Genomic DNA, 17,581 nt, shown 5'->3' with positions numbered 1-17,581 from the left:
TGCAGTTCATTTAGGGCGGGTATTAGATAGTTTGTTTGTGTTAACTAATTACTAGTCTTTGAAACAACTACCTCATTTCACTGTTACTCAATTACTCCTGATCAGAAAATTCAGTCAGTTGGGATCTAGATGCAAGTGTGTTGGTAGTTAAATATTACTTGTTTTTTAATTTACACTGAGCACATATATCCAAATAAAATTTTCTCCTGTAAATATATCCATTATTGAGAAATATGTACACAATTATTTTCACACATTTTCTGATGTCAAATGAGAATAACAACATTGGAACATCCAGCTCCATAAGCGCCTCAAACCTACTGAATGATACTCCGAGCATGATGTTCAGCAAAAAATCTTTTGAAATGATTGTTGCTTTTAATTAGTCTGCAATTCTTTGCCGAGACAAAATTGACGAGAGACAAAATTGACCAGAGTGCAACTGACCAGGGTGCAAAGAAAAGGATTCACATTTAAATATGGCATGCTTGCCATATATAGAAACAAAAATAGAGGGAAGGCAGAGACAAATTGGCTAATTAGGTAGGAATTAAAAATCAAAGAGTTTCACACAGATACATTGCAAATCTTTCTGGGAAAGGAAATGGTTCTCAATATTTTTATATTAAATGTTTATTAAATAATCTTTATTCTACTTCCCCCCCCAGCCTGAGTCTGCTGCTAGTGTGTGAATTTTGGGTCCTGTATTACAATGTGCTAAAGTCACCACACTCCTCATCGTCCACCATTGTTCAAAATATTTATTTATGGGATGTGGCCATTGCTGGATGGACCAGTGTCTGTTGCCCATCGCTAGCTGCCCTTCAGAAGATGATGGTGAGCCGCTGCAGTCCCTGAGGTACATATATACCTACAGTGCTGTTAGTTGCCACTTATCAGCCCAAGCCTGGAAATTGTCCAGGTATTGCTACAATTGGACATGGACTTCTGTCTTTATTGATGGAAGATCATCGATGAGCCAGCTGAAATGGTTAGGCCGAGAACACTACCCTGAGGAACTTCTGCAATGATATCCTGGAGCTGAGATGATTGACCTCCAATCAGTACAACCATGTTTCTTTGTGCCAGGTATGATTCTTACCAACAGAGGCCGTTCCCCACTCCCCTGATTCCCACTGACTCCAGTTTTGCGAGGACTCCTTGATGCTATACTGGATCAAATACTGCCTTGATGTCAAGAGCAGTCACTTTCACCTCACCTCTTTTGTCCATGTTTGAACCAAGGCTGTAATGAGGTCAGAAGCTGAGTGACCCTAGGGAAACACAAACTGAGCATCCATGAACTTGATGTGGCACGACTGCAGAGCTTAGATCGGATTTGTTTGTTGTGAAATCGCTTAGATCTATGACATGCTGGTTATGCAGTTTGGCACATAGCTGTCCTGTGTTGCAGCTTCACCTGGTTGACACCTCATTTGTAGGTACACCTGGTATTTTCTGACATGCTCTCCTGCACTTTGCATTGGACTAGGGTTGATGCCTGGCTTGGTGGTAAAGGTAGAATGGGGGATATACTGGGCCATGAAGTTATAGATTGTGGTTGAGTACAATTCCACTGCTGCTGATGGCCCACAGCGCCTCATGGATGCCCTGTCTTGAGTAGTTAGATCTGTTTAAAGCCATTTAGCACAGTGGTAGTGCCTCACAACACAACGGAGGGACTCCTCAATGTGAAGACAGGACTTTGTCACCACAGGACTGTGTGGTGGTCACGATACTGTCAAGGACCATTGCATCTGCAGCTGGCAAGTTGGTGAGGATGAGGTCAAATTTTCCCCCTTGCTGGTTGACCACCTGCTGGAGTCCCAGTCTAGCAGTTATGTCCTTTAGGACCCGCCAGCTTGGTCTGTGGCGGTAGTACCAAGCCATTCTTGGTGATGGACATTGAAGTATCTCTCCGACAGCATATTCTGTGCCCTTGCCACCCTCACTACTTCCTCCATGTGGTGCTCAATATGGAGGAGCACTGATTCATCAGCTGATGGTGGACAGTATGTGGTAATCAACAGGAGGTTTCCTTGCCCATGTTGAACCTGAAGCTATGAGACTTCATGGGTTCCAGAGTCAATGTTGAGGACTCCCTGGGAAACTCCCTCCTGCCTGTATACTACTCTGCCGCCACCTCTGCTGGATCTGTCTTGCTGGTGAGACAGAACATACTCAGCATGGTGTCTGGGACATTGTCTGTAAGGTATGATTCTGTGAACATGACTATGTCAGGCTGTTGCTTGACAGTCTGTGAGACAGATCTCCCAAACCGCCAGATGCCAGAAATTAGGACTTTGCAACAGGGTCGACAGGGCTGGGTTTGCTGTTGTCATTTCCGGTGTCTGGGTCAATGACGGGTGGTCCGTCCAGTTTCATTCCTTTTTCGTGTTTTTGGAGCAGTTGAATATATCTGAGTGGCTTGATAGGCCATTTCAGAGGGCATGTAAGAGTAAATCACATTGATGTGGGTCTGGAGTCACATGTGGGCCAGACCAGGTAAGAATGGCAGATTTCTTTCCCTGAGACACTAGTGAAACAGATGGGTTTTAATGACCAATTGCCAATGGTCTCATGGACACGATTAGACTTTTAATACCAAATATTTTATTGAGTTTAAATTCCACCACCTGCCATGGTCGGATTTGAACCCGTGTCCCCAGATCATTATTCTGGGTTCGAACCCATGTCCCCAAATCATTACCCTGGGTCTCTGGATTGCTAGTCCAGCGACAATACCGCACTGCCACCGCCTCCCCACAGTTTACCTTCCCACCTAGTTTGGTATCACCAGCAAACTTTTATACATTACTCTCTGTTTAATTGCCTTCGTCATTAATATAGATTGTAAATTATTGAGGCCCCAGCACTGATCCTTACCGCACTCAACCTGTCACAGCCCTCCAACTTAAAAATACCCCTTTGATACCCACTCTTGTTTCCTGTCTAAATTAACCAATCCTCTATCCATCCCAATATATTATTCCCAAATCCATGAGCCCTTATCTTCCCTATTTACTGCTTGCATGAAGTCTCAACTCAAATGCCTTTTGGAAATGCAGGCATTCTACATCGACTGCTTCTCTATTATCTATCTTCGAAGTTCCATCATCAAAAAACTCCACAAATTTTTCAACAGGATTTCTCTTTTGTAAAACCATGTTGACTTATTCAAATCATACTATACATCTGAGTGCATTTCTTCGACATCCTTAATAACAGATTCCAGCATTTTCCCAATGACTGATGTTCGGTTCATTGGTCTATAGTTCTGGGTTTTTTCTCTCCTTCCTTTCCTGAAAGTGCCCTGAATTCTCCAGTCATTGGGATTGACTTTTCCCACCAGCAGCACCACCCCCCCCCCTCCCCCACACACACTCACACCCCGGCGAAGGGTGGTTACAATGGCAAATCCCACTGTCAAGCGGCGGGAAGATAGAATCCTGGATGCTGCCTGGTTTGAAGGATAGGTCTTATGAGGAAAGGTTGAGGGAGCTAGGGCTTTTCTCTTTGGAGCGGAGGAGGATGAGAAGTGACTTAATAGAGGTTTATAAGATGATGAGGGGGATAGACAGAGTGGACGTTCAGAGACAATTTCCTCAGGTGGATGTAGCTGCTACAAGGGGGCATAACTATAAGGTTCAGGGTGGGAGATATAGGAGGGATATCCGAGGTAGGTTCTTTACTCAGAGAGTGGTTATGGTGTGGAATGGACTGCCTGCTGTGATAGTGGAGTCGGACACTTTAGGAACTATCAAGCAGTTATTGGACAGGCACATGGAGCACACCAGAATGAAGGGAGTGGGGTAGCTTGATCTTGGTTTCGGACAATGCTTGGCACAACGCATCGAGGGCTGAAGGGCCTGTTCTGTGCTGTACTGTTCTATGCCGTCAGCGAATGGCGCACCGCCAAGAAGCACATGGCTGGGAGACCGGAGAATCCCACGCAGTATCATATTTACAATCTGATGGGGTTGTTTCTGAATCGAAGGAATTTTAGAAAATCATAGCTAGTACATCCACTATCTCTGCACTACCTCTTTAAAAGCCCTAGAGTATAGGCCATCAAGTCCTGGGGCTTTTGCTAGAATTTTGTTCCTTAAGTTTCTCCAATACTTTTTCTCTGCTGATATAAATACTCTAATTTTCTGATTCTTTTAGTCCCTAAATTGCCCTTTATTTCTGATATGCAACTTGTGTCTTCTACTGTGAGACAAAGCCTCTTCTATTCAGATACAGGGGGCGGGATTCTCTGTTCCGCCGGCCGGTCAATGGGGTTTCCCATTGGGGGGCAGCCACCAGGAAACGCCCAGGTGCCAGCAAAACAGAGAATCCCAGCGGGTCGAGGCAGAAAAGTTGCGCAGCGGGTTGGAGCATCCATTCCAAAATGTTTGTTCAATGCTCCTGCCATTTCCTCATGATAATTTATCTCGTCTCTGCTTCTGAAGGACCAACACTTACTATAGCTACTCCCTTTTTATATACATGTAAAACTCTGACATGTTTTTTTAAATTCTGGCTAGTTTACTCATATTCTATTTTTGCACTTTTTAAATCAACCATTTTGTGGTCCTTTGTTGGTTTCTAAAACACTCCCAATCCTCGGATTTGCTACTGATCTTTGCAATATTATAAGCCTCTCCTTTTAATCTAATGTGATCCTTAACTTCTTGAGTGAGCCACGGATGGGTCTTTTTTGCTGAGGTTTTGTTTTTCAACAGAGTGTATTTTGTTGACCATTTTGAATTGTCTAAATGATCTCCATTGTTTACTTAATGCCATACCTTTTAGTCTATTTACCCAAACCGTAGCCAGCTCTCCAGTAATTAACTTTGTTTAAGTTTAAGATTTAACACAATAATAACATGGAGAAAACTAGATGTCTCTTACTGGTTAGCCAGATAATTAAAAAACAAAATTTAAATAGTTCTAAAACAGACATAGTGTTTAGCTAAAATGCCATAAAATAACCATTCCTGCACATAGCAAAACCACATTACTTCACTATTAATGAGTTGGCCTGCAACCTAAACAGAAGAGGCCAGGTCTACTTTATGCAGAAAATATTTTTTGGTATCAATACAGAAATGGCGAAGAGAATGTTATGACTGGAATGTACTTAATTGTTCAGCTTTACATTTACAGAAAAACCAATCACTTAACAACTCCATACAATTAATCTGGACAGATTACTTAAAGTTAATTTATATGCAAGTAATCAAATTATCCTGCATTGAACCCTGGCCAAGGGTAGTTGACCAAATCCAGTGGATCTAATAATTACACCCAAGGTTGGGTCACTTCTCACACTGTCAAAGTTGTCCAAATTGGGCAGCACGGTGGCACATTGGTTAGCATTGCTGCCTTACGGCGCCAAGGTCCCAGGTTCGATTGCGGCTCTGGGTCACTGTCTGTGTGGAGTTTGCACATTCTCCCCATATTTGTGTGGGCTTCGCCCCAACAACCCAAAGATGTGCACGGTAGGTGGATTGGCCATGCTAAATTGCCCCGGAATTGGAAAAATGAATTGGGTACACTAAATTTGACAAAGAAGTTGTCCAAATTGTTCCAGGGTTTTGTTAGGATGTGTTCTTATACATACAATTTAAAGCAGCTTTAGTACGTGAAGTGCATAGAGGCAGCATGCATATCTAACAAAATACATACTGGTGAAACTATCCTTTTAGGAACCAGCAGAATGCACAAAACTCTACTCAAAATCAATACAGATTTGCATCCTGGCACCCGTTAGGTTGCTGCTGGCATAACCTCAGCAGGGCACCATATTCAAAGGCAGTGCAGTTATCCAGAGACTGGATAACTGCCTCAAATGTTTTTGTTTTGCTTCCAATCTAGTCTGTCTTAATGTACGGTTCTCTGTTGTGAACTTGAAATCTCTTGCACTTAGCCTTATCCACAGTACAAGATAATTTGGGATCTGAGAGATAATGATTTGGAAAATGTCAATATGTGAGTCATTTACAACATTAACTAATGACATAAAATGCATTTGGATGAATAGCTTTCAATCCAATCTTTGTTGCAAGCAGTGACTGAAAAAGTTTACATAGTCCACATAAATATATATATATATTAATGACCCTTACAACTGCTGGGCAACAACTTAATTTAGCACACTTTTTTGGGTGGGGGATTGAGAAAAGAATGTTAAAGGTACTTCTGATCAAGTTGTTAAGTGCTGGGAGACAAAATCCTTTCCATTCAGTTACATAATCAGTTCCATTCAGGGCAGCACGGTAGCATTGTGGTTAGCACAATTGCTTCACAGCTCCAGGGTCCCAGGTTCGATTCCGGCTTGGGTCACTGTCTGTGCGGAGTCTGCACGTTCTCCCTGTGTATGCGTGGGTTTCCTCCGGGTGCTCCAGTTTCCTCCCACAGTCCGAAGATGTGCAGGCCATGCTAAATTGCCCTTAGTGTCCAAAATTGCCCTTAGTGTTGGGTGGGGTTATGGGGAGAGGGTGGAGGTGTTGACCTTGGATAGGGTACTCTTTCCAAGAGCCGGTGCAGACTCGATGGGCCAAATGGCCTCCTTCTGCACTGTAAATTCTATGATAATCTATGATAAATACCCGATTAGACTCCATCTGGAGGGGGTGCAATGCAAATTTATCAGTGATACTAGGACTAAAGGGTTACATTATGAAGGACATTGGGTTTGGATTCCCTCGAGTACAGAAGATTAACAGATGATCTAATTGAGGTGTTTAAGATAATTAACAGATTTGATAAGGTACATAAGAGAAAAGCTATTTCCTCCAGTGGGGAAAAACAGAACAAGGACTATCAGACTCGGTCACTGAAAGGGATAACCTTTTTTGTTAGGCAACAGTATTAAGAGTTACTAAACTGAAGATACAGGTCAGATACAATCTAATTGATTGGCAAAATTTTATTTGAGGGGCTGGATGGTCTGCTCACTTCTGTGTTGGCATCCAAATCCAAAGAAAGTAGAACAGGGCTAGGTGCAAAATAAGACTACACTCTAAATCTTATGTTTGAACGTCAATGTCAAACATATACCTCTTGCGGCAAGTATCATGTCTACTCTCATTAGCCAGGCCTGCTATTTTCTGAAAAATTGTGGATAGCTTTGGATTCCTCTCATGTTTCCCAGAAACTTGCTGATGATTCCTTAGACTCATTTGACTTAACAGAAATAATTTTAAACCAATCCTCTGGACAATTTATATCCTACCCAATTATAATCGCTAATGATGTAAAAGGAGAGCAAAATTGAGTAGGATGCAAAATGTGCATCCCACTATAACCTGCCATTTTCTGTTGGGCGGGCAAAGTTAAAATTACCTTCAGAGAATCTTTGGTCAGTAAGAGATGTTATCTCATCAGCTTGCACCAGATTCAAACCCAGTTTGCAAGATAATACCGTTTCCTATCCTCCCTTCTTGCTGAAGGAAGGTTTATTGGATTGACTGAAACAGATGAACAGATGAAGCTTTTATAAACAATGACAGGAAAAAATTCAAGTACGCATACTTCGGGCAACTCAATGATAAATTTGTGAAATAGAACAAACAAAAGGACACAAAGAAAGAGTTTACATTTACAGAGCACATTTCCCAGTCACAAAATGCTCCAAAATGTCTCGCTGCCGATTCATTAATTTCAAACTCACTGTTGCTTAGTCGGGAAACATACACAGCCTGGTCCAACAAACAATTAAATTTTTTTTTAAAAATCTGATTTGTAGGTCTGATTTGAGAGATAAACGTTGGCCAAGGTAAATGAACCCGGTGTTCTTTTTCGAATACTGCCATGGGATCTTTTATGGGTACTCAAATTAGCAAATGTTCAACATCCTTTCTGAAAGGTGGCTTCTCCAACAACACAGCATTCCAACATTATAACAGTAAAGTGTCAGTCAAGGTATTACGCACAATACCTTGCTGCAGGCTTCAAACCATAATCCTTCAATTGAAGAAGAACGATACGATTGAATCAAGTTGACCCTTGTTTATCAATAAAGATGACAACATAATTTGCATTGAGTTAAAGTTTATTTGTGGCATTGTCCTACAAAACGTTAGCGCTTTTAGGATTATGTTACCCACTGAAAGTACATCTGATCTTTCTAATCATATGTTGGGCTTGGCTCAGTGATAGCACTCTTGCCTCTGAGTCAAGATGGTTAAGAGGTCAAGCACTACCCCTGAAATTTCAGTACACAATCTGCATTGACACTCCGGCACAATTCAAAAAGATGGAGAGAATTTAGATCGGTTTCCTGGCTTATGTTTATCCCTCAACCAATATTATTAAAAACAGATTATTTCGTCATTTATTTCACAGCTGTTTGTGGGACATTGCTGTGCACAAATTGGCTCCTGTATTTTCCTGTAATACAATAATCACTCAAAAATTGGCTGTGAATATCCATGGAATGTTCTGAGGAGAGAAGAGGCAAATATCAAAAGCTTCAGTAATTTTCTCTCACGTTTCCAAAAATACTGTACCATTTACAATAAATTTAGGTGACAGTAAATACTTTGAACCCTCCGAAAAAGTCAAGACAAATCTAAAGAATGTGAGAGCCGCAAGTGGAGGTGATAACATAGAAGATGGAAGGAGGCCATTCGGCCCTTCGAGCCTGCTCTGCCATTCATTATGACCATGGCTGATCATCCAATTCAATAGCCTAATCCTGCTTTCCTCCCATATCCTTTGAGCCCCTTTGCCCCAAGTGTTATTTCTAACTGCTTCTTGAAAACATACAATGTTTCGGCCTCAACTACTTCCTGTGATAACAAATTCCACAGGTTCATCACTCTGGGTAAAGAAATTTCTCCTCACCTCTGTCCGAAATGTTCTATCCCGTATCCTCAGACTGTGACCCCTGGTTCTGAACACACTCACCATCGGGAACATTCTTCCTGCATCTACCCTGTCTAGACCCGTTAGAATTCCATAGATTTCTATGAGATCCCTTTGAACTCCAGCAAATACAATCCTAGCCGATTCAATCGCTCCTCATATGTCAGTCCCGCCACCCCAAGAATCTGACTGGTAAACCTTTGGCGCACTCCCTCTACCAAAACTGCACACAATATTCCAGATCTGACCTCACCAAGGCCCTGTATAGTTGCAGAAAGACATCCTTGCTCCTGTACTCGAATCCTCTCGCAATGAAGGATAACACACCATTTTCCTTCTTTAAGACCTGTTGTACGTACATGCTTACCTTCAGTGACTGGTGTATGAAGACACACAGGTCTTGTTGCACATTCCCCTCTCTTAATTTATGGCCATTCAGATAAGTCTGCCTTCTCGTTTTTGCTACCGAAGTGGATGCCCTTGCATTTATCCAAATTATACATCTTCCATTCATTCGCCACTCACTTAACTTGCCCAAATCACAATGAAAGATCTCCGTATCCTTCTCACAACTCACCCTCCCACCTAATTTAGTGTCATCTGCAAATTTGGAGCTGTTACATTTTGTTCCCTCATCTAAATCATTAATATATATTGTGAATAGCTGGGGTCCTAGCACCAATCCCTGTGGTACCCCACTAGTCACTACCTGCCAGTTTAAAAAAGGTTGTTAATTCCTACTCTTTGTTTCCTGCCTGCCAACAAGTTTCCTATCCATCTCAATGCACTACCCCTAATCCCAAGTGCTTTCGATTTACATGCTGATCTCTTATCTCTTTACTATTTGTCAAAAGTCTTCTGAAATCCATTGGCTCCCCCTCATCAACTCTACGAGTTACAACCTCGAAGAAGTCCAGTAAATCTGTCAAATATGCTTTTCCCTTCATAAATCCACGTTGACTCTGTCCGATCCAGTTTTCTAAATGCTCAGCTATAAAACCTTTGATAATGGATTCTAGAATTTTCCCTTAGACCGACATCAGGCTTACTGGTCTATAATGCCCTGTTTTCATTCTATCTCACCTTTTTAAATAGTGGAGTTAATTAGCTGCACCCCAATCTGCAGAAATGGTTCCAGAGTCTATAGAATCCTGGAAGATAACCAACAATGCATTTACTATTTCTGGAGCCACTTCTTTAAATACTCTGGGATGTAGATTATCAGGCCCTGGGTTTTATCAGCCTTCAATCCCATCAATTTCCCCGATGTGGAGATGCCGGCATTGGACTGGGGTGAGCACAGTAAGAAGTCTTACAACACCAGGTTAAAGGCCAACATGATTGTTTCAAACACTAGCTTTCAGAGCACTGCTCCTTCCTCACCTGAGATGAGACATGATGGGCTGAATGGCCACCTTTTGCATTGTCGGGATTCTATGAATATCCTTCCTTATTATTACGTTAATTTCTTGTTTAATCAGCAATGCAACCTCACCGCCTTTTCCTTTTTGTCTGTCCTTCCTGAATATTGACTACCCCTGGATATTCACTTCCGACCCCTGGTCACCCTGCAGACATGTCTCCGTAATCCTGATTATATCAGACTCGTTTACATCTATTTCTGCAATTAGTTCATCCGTTTTATTGCCTTTAAGCTTGTCTTTTTAAATATCACTCCATTTTTTAAAAAGATACCGGGATGACCCAGAACATTATGGATCAGGTAAACTTACTTCAATGTTGTTAAATTATTAAGACTATAATGTTGGATGAAATTATGTCAAAGTGAAATTCTTTGAAGAAATAGCAAGGGATAGATAAAGGGAATGTCTTAGATTTGGTTTACAACGATTTTCATGAAAATAAAATTGATAAGGTGCCACAGGAAGTTCCAGCAATACAATGGCACACATAATTAAGGAGACTACCTAAAAGGACTTGATAGAGATATTGTTGAAGGGTAAAATGTTTGACTGGGAAACGTGGCGAGTGGTGTTTGAAGGTGTTCGTATTGGAATGCTCATTCGTTATATATACATACACAAATGATTTGGACCAAGGAAATCAGAGGGAAATATCAAAATATGCCAAGGTCACCAACTTCAGGGACAAGGTTTTTCAAATTATGGGTCACGACTCGCAGGTGAGGGTCAGGAGGGTTGCAGCATTCCCGATTACGGGAGAAGCGGCCAACGGTCTCAACCAGCTTTTCAGTTGAGAATGCTGGCTGCAACCAAGTTGTAAATTTGAACAATACCGTCTTCCCGCCAGAAGTGGCGACAGAGAAGTCACACGTCCTTCATGTCCGTGCTTTTGGCGCAAAATCACAGAGGAGAGATTCCCCCATTTTTCAGCTGCAAGCAAGCAGGTCAACAGCACTTTGAAGAACTGAAGATGGAGCGGATTGTTTTGTTATAAGCAAGAGAGGGCCAGAGGCCCAAACAGGCCAGGATCTCACAACTGAATCTGTTGGAGACAGCTGCTTCAGGAGAGTCCACGGTGGGGCAAAGCAGTGCTCATCCGAGCTGTATACAGAGCTTCAAGGCCTCTGGTGAACAACCTATTATAAAGAAATGGAAATCAGGAACAAAGCAGTATAAAGATGATTTTTCTGAGATATGGCTTTGTTAATTGTGCCAATACATATCAGGATGCAAAGCCCATGTGCATTAAATGCAGGGAAGTGCTGGTAAATGAAAATTTAAAACCTTCAAAACTTCAATGACATTTGAAGACTCAGCATGGTGAGTTAAAGGACAAATCTCTGGATTTTTTTCAAAGGTTGCAGCGAGAACTTAAATCATCAGCTGAAGTCCTTAGTAGAAATGTAACATTGAATGACAAAGCAACCGAGATTGTGAGGACCAAGCAGGGTCACCTGTCGCCTTAAAGGTAAGCGAAGGTCAGCCGGCATGGGTCCCGAAGATCAGCCAGTTGGTAAAAGTGGGTCACAGGAAAAAAAGTTTTTAAAAAAACAGTGTAGGGACATGGTAAATTTGTGAGGATTGAGAAAGTCTGCAGATAGACCAAAGCTAGAAAATGGGCAAGACAATGCTGTTTACAACCAGGAAAATATGAACCACGCAATAGAGCAGGGAGATTTTGACTGTAACAGTCGTTAACAGCTGGCAATACCAGCATATACGGCCAAAAATTAATAAAATATAAAAACAAGAAAGTGATGCTGAACTCTTACAAGAATGTGGTTGCAGTTGCAGAAGCATAGGCAGTTTTGGGAATCCCATTATAGGTCCAGGATTAATTCAGTAATTCAACGAGCCAGGGACCTGGGTTCGATTCCGGACATGGGTGACTGTCTGTGTGGAGTTTGCACTTTCTCCCCGTGTCTGCGTGGGTTCCCTCCCTGTGCTCTGGTTTTCTCACACATGATGTGCAGGTTAGGGGATTGGCCATGTTAAATTGCCCCATAGTCCAAAATAGAAGTTAAGTGATGGACATGGATCGGGTGGGGGTGCAGCCTAGGTATGGTGCTCTTTCAATGGGTCGGTGCAGGCCCGATGGGCCGAATGGCCTCCATCTGCACTGTAGTGATCCTACAATGTTCATGAACTGAGATTACAGACATAAAAGCAAAAATTAGTTCCCAACTAGTAGAATGGAAATGCTTAATCAATGACCAGATCATTATATTCAAGTGTATGAAGGGTAAGGATAAAATAAAATTACGATAAGTTGTTTTCATTTGTCAATGAGAGGTAATAAAAGGCTGCAAATTTCTGATTATGGAAAAATTGAAAGATGCAAAAACATTGGCCAGATTTTGATGTATTATTAACTGCGACGCTGTTATTTACTGGGTTAAATTGACAGCAACATCCAGTGCTTACAGTGCAATGTCCAAATTACTGTAAGTGATATCCTGCCCCTCCACCAGCTGAGCTGTTGCAGTCTTTGTCAATGAATCTGTACAAACATCACTATCATGGCATCAACTGAGGCTAATTGCTCATTATTCTTGCAATAAAATCAGATGAAAAAGTTAGTTACTCCGGAACATACAAATCGTGAGGTCTTAACTGATGATTAAGGGATGATTACTGTTGAATAACCACTTTAGCACTGAAAATTAATATACAAGGATGGAGTCACATCTGCTTAGAAGACAATTAATGTTGCAGATTTTGAATAATTCTTTTTTAGACTTTACTACTTTTCTTTTTTATGACTGTCTCTAAATTCCATGTGTAATTCCATGGTTTAAATGTTACTTCGATTTGCTGTACTTTTTTTCCACTTCTTGCTTCACCGTCCATGTTGCTCAGAGGAATTTTCAATCTGATATTTTGCAGCGTCTCCCTGCTCCTTGATTTGTTCACCAATGCTGCAGGTCCCCTGTTGCTGGTGCTCCATGGGATCAGATGTTGATCAGATGCCAGAAATGACCACTGACAAATCTGTAAAACCATAACTGTACACGAGGTGAATGCTCAAAGGCATTTGTTTGCCTTTCACAGCAAATTCCAGGCCAATTTCCTAATACCGAATGCTGAAGAGATTCCATAAGCTGTTGAAGCAGAACCTACAAGTTCGTCAATAAAAGAAAATACAATTCCCACACCTTATAACACAATTTGCCCCGAGCATGAAAGCCAGTACAACTTGATAAACGAGATACAGAGCAGGCCAACAAGAGATTTACCTGCACTTAAATGCACAGAGGTAATCTTATATCTTCCATCTCTCAATTTACCATCTAAATACCTAGTGTCATTGTGTATACATTGTGTACCCAGATTCCACATTCTCTGCAAGCCAAGGAACCATTTAAGAGGTGGCCAGGCAGTGACGGGGGAGAAGGAGTGATAGTTAAATGGGTCAAGTCCTCTCTCATGCCACTTATCACTGAAAATGTTGCAACTTGCCCCTTTGTGCACAAGATGATTCCACAATCAGTAACAAGATGGATAAATGGATAACTTCCAGGCTCCCCAGCATCGGATTACAGTGCACCTAAAAGATGTGCTGGGGAACCCCTCTCTAATCATCACAGGTGAGCATTTGCATGGCAATTGCCTAGAAGAGCATACTTTCTCTGCACAATAACGCTGTGAATCATCCAAATATTTGATTTAAATTGCAAACTTTGGATGGTTCCAGCTGTGTTACACCAACAGTTACTCAGAAAACATTATAAGATTAAAACCTCTTCAAATTTTGGGTAAGTATTGCAAAATCCCAGACTGACCACCCAAATGGAACTCCCCCCACACCCCTGAACCCCTATGGGGCCTACCCCGGCTAACCATGACCATTCCCACCCACCCCAAAGTATTCCCCACATCCCAGGATCTCCATGGGATTATCCATACGATTATCCAGGACTCTAGCCCCCTAGCCCCCCCCCCCCCCCATCCACCCCTCCCACTCACAGGCCCAAATCTCATCCCTGACCCGCAACTGGAGGCTCCCACCCTTCCAATCCCCGACCCAACCCACCACCCCCGATGTCCCCCGATACTCAACCTGACCCGACCCACCCACCTCCCGATGTCTGAACTTCCCCACTTCCCCCAGTCCCAAATCCTAGTCACTTACCATACACATTTACCTTTTCCCTGGCCTGTCAATTTCAGTCGGATCTTTACATTTACCTGCTTTATGGCATCCAGTGCTGTAAAAAGGGGGCGTGTACCCCTTCAATCCAGCTTTGCTGGATTGTGACACTGAGCCCCAGAGACAGCTGTACGAGACAGGCACAGAAGAAATTTGGCGTAGTAAGTGGGCGCAGAGCGGAAATCTGGCACCGATTCCCACTCCAAGGAGGTTACAGCCTTCTGATGGTTATTCTTTGAAAATCCCAAGTCCTTGGCAGACACTTCAGCACTGGTTGGTGGGGAAGGGAAGCTGTATTGCTGGAGGTGACTCTTTGCTTGAAACATTAAACTGTGATTCCACCTGTATATTCGGGTGGATGTTAAGGGCAGCACGGCAGCACAGTGGTTAACACAGTTGCTTCACAGCTCCAGGGTCCCAGGTTCGATTCCCGGCTTGGGTCATTGCCTGTGCGGAGTCTGCACGTTCTCCCCGTGTCTGCGTGGGTTTCCTCCGGGTGCTCCGGTTTCCTCCCACAGTCCAAAGATGTGCAGATTAGGTGGATTGGCCATGCTAAATTGCCCTTAGTGTCCAAAAAGGTTAGGTGGGATTACGGGGATGGAGTGGAGATGTGGGCTTAAGTGGGGTGCTCTTTCCAAGAGCCAGTGCAGACCCGATGGGCCGAATGGCCTCCTTCTGCACTGTAAATTCTTTGAAAAGATACTGCATCAATATTCAAAGAATAACGGTCAGAAGTCATTGGGCTGTAACCTCCTCGGAGTGGGAATCGGTCCCAGAATGCCGCTCTGTGCCTACGTACCTATGCCAAATTTCTTCTGTGCCTGTCTCGCCCAACCTTCCGACTCAGGCCGGGCAAGAGCTGGGCCAAACTGAGAGACTGACTGATATCTTAACTTGGCAGTTAGTGTAATTCTTAGCATAATCAAGTGTTATCCAATGGCGGAATTACATCTAACATTGGACACTTTATCCTGAGTTCTGCAAGTACCGGTTGGGTACGGTCAGTACTTTGCCTGTTGAAAACAGCCAAAGGGATGTGCTGTTTTATATAAATCACCAGGTGTTGGGACGCACACCTACATATCTGGCATCACAACGGCACTAAAATTCATATACCACAATATTAATTTGTGCAGTAGGCAGGATGTCTTTTTGGCATCCTGTTAGACCTTGGAGTAATTGAAATACCAGAGAGTCAAAACATTTTGCAGTACTTCAATGGGGTCACTTCAATCATCATTATTTTTACACTCAGAATCTCTTAATTTATATAGACATCAATTTGAATGCTGATAATCGCTTGGGCATTACAAACTGTGGACATTTTAAGCAGAATTCCTGTTGGCACCAATACTATTATGTGAAGGTCAGGTAACAAATAATTGAATATTTTGAACTCATCAATTAAGCTAGTTAGTAGCTCACTAACGCATCTGAAGTCAGGGAAACAGTTTTAGCTCATTATTGAAATAAAAATAAAACCTTCGAGCGAGGATGTCTAAAAGACTCAAGTGCAAGCTTAAAAGCTCAGTTCCTTTCTCCCCCTACCAATTCATCATCAGGACAGCAGAGACTTCACAGAAACCAACCCCTGCTCAGCTGCAAAGTTTCATGAGGAGATTGTTTCCTCATCTCTCTACTAATCTGAGTAATCTATCAACAAGGACAACTGTCACTGGACTTGGGAGGCCATTTTGCTCTGACTGCCCAACCTTCTCAAACATACAGCTCTCCTTAGGGCTCTTAGAAATAGGTTAATACTGATTTTTAAATATTCATTTCTGGCTTTTGCCTGCTGAGCGCATACCTATTGATAGGTTGGATTTCAGCTAAGTTTCCAGTAAAATTAAACACAAAAACAGGGACACGTAGCTGATAATTGCTCAGCAGAGGTAAAAACAGATTTTCTTTGCTGGATAATTGCATTAACGGCCATGGAAGTGCAGCTGTGAAATAGTTGACAGGTTAATGGTGTTCTCCATTGGAGAAATTGTAGCCAGGATGGCCAACTCCTTGACAAACATATATCAGGAATATGGATAATTAAAATATTGGATCTCTGCAAATATATGAGTTGAATCACTTGATTGGCAACTCAAGACAAGGTAAAGCCATAATAAGGTACACGGGAGGCCTTGCTAAAATTGAAATTCATTCAGTGAATAATGGGATGAAGTAATTATTTGATAACATGTGAATCCACAGCAGAGAAAAAAAAGGTATAAAGTGTGAGAACAGATTTTTCAGAATTCAGCGAGGCCTGATTAATCATTCAACAAGGCCCAATTAGTCATTAATCCTTCAAGTTCAAGAACTGTAGTGTGTGAATTCCCCAATGACTTGTGAAGTCCTGGTGTCATTAGTATTAATAGTTATCATTGTGTGCTTAATTCCTTTGAAAGTCAACAAATGCCTTTGAATCTCTTTGATTTATAAGGATAAACATCCATTCCTCCGGGTGCTCCGGTTTCCTTCCACATTCCAAAGATGTGAAGGTTAGGTGGATTGGCCAGTCTAAATTGTCCCTTAGTTAGGTCGAGTTACTGAGGTTATGAGGATAGATGGGAGCCTGGGCTTAAGTGCAACGTTCTTTCCAAGGGCCGGTGCAGACCCGATGGGCCACATGGCCTCCTTCTGCACTGTAAATCCTATGATTCCTTCAATACCTCCTTTCTGTTAGTGATGATAACAGGTGTTCTCAGTTTGGATCTAAAATGAAGACATTTTCTTGAACCAAACTAGTTCAGATACACTGCTTTTAACTACTGGACATGAAAATTCATTTGGGTCTAAATACTCATTCAACAAGTTCAAAGAATGGAAGTTTTCTAATTGCTCACCTTGTATATGAAGTATATTAATCAATTCCACCACCAAGTTGTACTTTCAGAATTCTATGTCAGGTAACAGATTCAGCTGATATTGCACCATGGAATATTGACAACCAGTCTAAAACGGTCAGAATTATCCAGCTGATCGCTGGTGGTGGGATACTCTGGTCCTGCTGGCAGCAGACCCCTGCAGCTTTCCCAGTGGTGTGGGGTGTCTTCAATGGAAATTTCCATTGACAGCATCGGGAACAGAGAATCCCACTGCCAGCGAAGTGTATGCACCTCACGCCGCTGAGAAACACGCAGCTGGGTCATTTGAA

The 17,581-nt window shown here is 42.3% G+C and overlaps 1 protein-coding gene across 2 annotated transcripts in view; it reads right to left on the bottom strand.

The window, feature by feature from the left end:
• The window catches only part of iars1 (isoleucyl-tRNA synthetase 1), a 273,512-nt gene that overhangs the window by 48,830 nt on the left and 207,101 nt on the right, over positions 1–17,581 (bottom strand). The window lies entirely within an intron of this gene.

This window comes from Scyliorhinus canicula, chromosome 11 (assembly GCF_902713615.1).
Source record: "Scyliorhinus canicula chromosome 11, sScyCan1.1, whole genome shotgun sequence".
Classification (NCBI taxonomy): Eukaryota; Metazoa; Chordata; class Chondrichthyes; order Carcharhiniformes; family Scyliorhinidae; genus Scyliorhinus; species Scyliorhinus canicula.
The sequence above is the reverse complement of the archived record's forward strand: the minus strand, read 5'-3'. Positions and strand labels throughout refer to the sequence as shown.